Source organism: Grammomys surdaster, unplaced genomic scaffold (assembly GCF_004785775.1).
Source record: "Grammomys surdaster isolate TR1022 unplaced genomic scaffold, NIH_TR_1.0 125807, whole genome shotgun sequence".
NCBI lineage: Eukaryota > Metazoa > Chordata > Mammalia > Rodentia > Muridae > Grammomys > Grammomys surdaster.
Genome location: NW_021620638.1, coordinates 237,014 through 240,809, shown reverse-complemented (window position 1 = coordinate 240,809; position 3,796 = coordinate 237,014).

Below are 3,796 nucleotides of genomic sequence, written 5' to 3'. Positions count from 1 at the left end.
TTAGGGTTAGGGTTAGGGTTAGGGTTAGGGTTAGGGTTAGGGTTAGGCTTCCACTCTTGCTTTTGTCTCATTGTTTCCACTCAGTGGCAGAACTTTTCAATACTCGAATCCAGTCTTTTCCCTTTTTTAAAAAGCCTTTAGAATTCCCCCGATCATTTGTAAAATCCAATCTCCTGTGTTTCTAATGTCTTGCCAGCCTATGCTTTGTCACTTTCCTCTTCTGACATGGCCACAGACATTCTAGCTGCCTTTCCTTCCTCTGGCCTGTGGCTTTCAGCAGGTTCCAGTGCTCTTTTCATCCTTGGCCCCATGTGCAGTTCTCTCCTTTAGTGCTTACAGTTTGAACTCAAGTGATCCCCAGTCTCCCACTTCAATTTTCCATGAAAGAGAGTCAAAAATTTTCAGCTTTTTATTTCAGTCTAATGAATCTTGTATGGATGCGTTTGTGTGTAAATGCCCTGGTGCTCCTGTGGAAACCAGAGAATTAGTTTTGGGAATTGGCTATTTCTCAGTATCTAATTCACTTTTAAGGCAGGGTGGCAGGCACCTCTACTGGTGGTATTTTCTTGCATGCTTATGAATCTTTTCAATCTCCTGCATCACACATTTTGTTTTTCACTCATATTTAACGTTTCATAGCTAAGTCACCAGAACCCTCTGCCTATCATTAGTAACATGATGTGTACCCTTAAGCGACTTCTCTTGTCATTTGTCTGGTCTGGGATATTGGATCCACCTCATTAGTCTTTTCTCACTAGGAAATCCCAATTGTTTCAAACTAATCCTACTGCATTGCATTCAGTCCTTGCTTCTAATCCATAGTTCTCAATGTTTCATGCCCACTGAGTTTTTTTTTTAATCTCCCTTTTTGCCCTTTTTATAGCCTTCATTAACCTTCAGCTGCCATAAATTACCGGATATTTGAATCATTACACTGTGTGTTCTCTCTCTCTCCTTGGAATACATATTTTATTCTAAATTTTCACGATGATCATGTATACAAGTATACAAACTACACAATCAAAAGCATTCTCATCTTCCTCATTTGTTCCATAGTTATGCCGTATCCTTGTTCCTGTATTTCAGTTATCTGTTGGCTCTGACAGAATAGCGGAATATCACTCGGCCTTGGGCCACTTCTGGCCAATGCTGGGCAGGGCATATTTGCATGTTTGCTGCCTATTGTAGAATGGCCACATAATTCTACAGGTTTTAAGTTAGGCACACCCATATGCCTATCAATCCCTCCATTTGTAGCTTGTCTAGGCTGGTCTTATCATTAGTGGGGTGACTTAACTCCTCTTGAGTCTCAGATCATCTGAAGACTTTTGCCTGGGTATAACCTTAGGTCAATTTGAGAAGAAAAATGTAAGGCAAACCCAGTCACACAAGTACTTTTAGGTCTCTGGTTTTTGGCCCATGAGCCAAGTTAAGTCATGTGCTTGAGCTCAGAGTCACAATTCAAGGGTGGAAAGTATTACAAATACAAGATTGTAGGGAAGGAGCTAGACTTGAGACCATTAACGTGTCTTTTCCCATATGCTTTTCCCAAACATGCAAGTAATATGCAAGTAATACCTATTTATACTTAAAAATTATTTTTATTTTCAGACAGGCTCTCACTACATAGCTCTGGCTTCCTCTGCCTCCCAAATGAAGCCAGGATTAAAGGCATGTGCCACCATGCCTGGCCGCTTCTACTTAATATCAATTCTATACACTGCTTCCATTCTCTGTATTTTCTCACTACTTTTATTTACCATATTTACCATTGACATGTTGTCAGGTTCATGCTCCTTAAGAAGATTGAATCAATGTGTCTTTAATCATATTTTTTCTTTCAACTCACTGCTGTAGACCCTCTAAATTAATCCCAGAATAGCTTCACCACAGGGACAGGATGTCCTTAAGAATGTGAAGGTCCAAGAAGGTCTTCTCCGGGACCAACAAAGCTATCTGCCAGTGAACAGTTTTCCTGGCCAAAAGGGTTCACACCAACATTTTAGACATTTTTGCTACCAAGAGACTCCTGGGCTTCGGAAAGTTTGGAGCAGGTTGTGGGAACTCTGCAGACCCACAGCAAGGAGCAGATCTTGGAGCTGCTGGTGGTGGAGCAGTTCCTGACCATCCTGCCAGGGGAGCTGCAGGCCTGGGTGCGCGAGCAGCACCCTGACAGCGGGGACAAGACAGTGGCTATTCTTGAAGACCTTGGCATGCTTGGAAAGGAGGTGAGATGAGGAGGATTGTTGTTCTAGACACTGAATATTGAATGAAGAGCAGAGTTTGGTTGCCTTTGGTTACAAGTCTGAGTTCCCTATTTCTGTGTAAACAATCAGTTCCTGAATGTTAATGGCTTATAAAAACAAATGTTTGAGGTTTTGTGAATTGGTAATCTGGCTGCTGCTTACAAGGATCTAATGAGGTTTTGAATGAAGATGTCAGTCAAGACTAGTATAGCCGTCTGATAGTATAAATAAGGGTGACAGAACCTTCTGGAACATCCCCATTGTGTGTTGTTGGCAACTTCAGTTTCTCTCTGTCTGTCCATCAGCAGGAAGTTTTAGTTCTTTGCCACACTGACTCATCCCTAGGTCTTCCACACAGAGAATGATCCATGATAACGTTTCCATTTTGAATGTATGAGTTTATTAAATACTTAGCAAGCAGAATCAAGGGAGCAAAACAGCAAGCAGCAGGTAAACAGTAGAATGCAAGACACATCACCCAGCAGAAATGGCTGGGCAAGCATTGGTTAGGGTTTCTATCCTTTATTTTTTAAAAAAATATTTATTATTGTCGATGTGTATTATGTGTGTGTTTGTGAATTAAGGTATGCACATGCTATGGTATATGTGTGTAAGAAAAGGGTGATGTTTTGAGAGTCCATTCTCACCTTCTTTCTTGTTGAGCCATGGTCTCTCTTGTTGCTTCTACTTTTCTGTAGACTCCATGCTAGTTGGCCTTTAAACTTCTGGACAATTACATGTCCAGTTCATATAGACGTCAGTGGGATCAAACCCAGGTTATCAAGCTTGCATGGCAAGTGCCTTTACCCACCTAGCCCTCATGAGGCTCACAGTCCATTCCCATTAAGAATCTGCCACAGTTCTCAGGAAGTCACTGCAAAGGTGTCATCCAGCGCTCTCACTGTGCTGCTCACTCGGGGTGTGAAGGGGGTGGTTCCACTCACCTTCACATGGATCAGTTGCCCAGCTCCCCAGCTGTATTATGTTTTTAATCACTCGGTTAGTTGGATTACTTGTCTCATTCACTAGCAGAGCCATGGTAACTTGTTTATTGATAACAAAAACAGCTTTAATAATCCTGGTCCAGGCCCTTGCCTTTAAGTTATCAGCCACCCCAGTGAACACTTCACCGGTTCCTTAACTTTTTTGCACAGTTTTTAAGGAATGCCATAGGTGACTAGGTGAGGTTCTTGAGTTAACAGTCAGGTCTTTGTTCCTTGTACCCCTCCCCCATAGCCCCCTCCTCCTAGCCAGTTTCAAAATGAACTTTTCTTGCAGTGACCATCTTCTTCCTTTTCCCGTGTTTATAATGCATGTTTCTTGGCAACGTGACTACAAGTACACCATCTCTGATATGAGGCATCCCTTCCCCTTGAGGTGCCAGCCATAAGATGGGTGTAGTATAGAATAGAGTTTATTAGGGACATGGGAAGGAGGATTGAGAAGGGAGTAGCGACAGAGAAAGAGAGGGGACAGAGAAGGACAGAGAAGGAGAAAGAGAGAGAGAGAGAGAGACAGAGACAGAGACAGAGACAGAGAGACAGAGACTG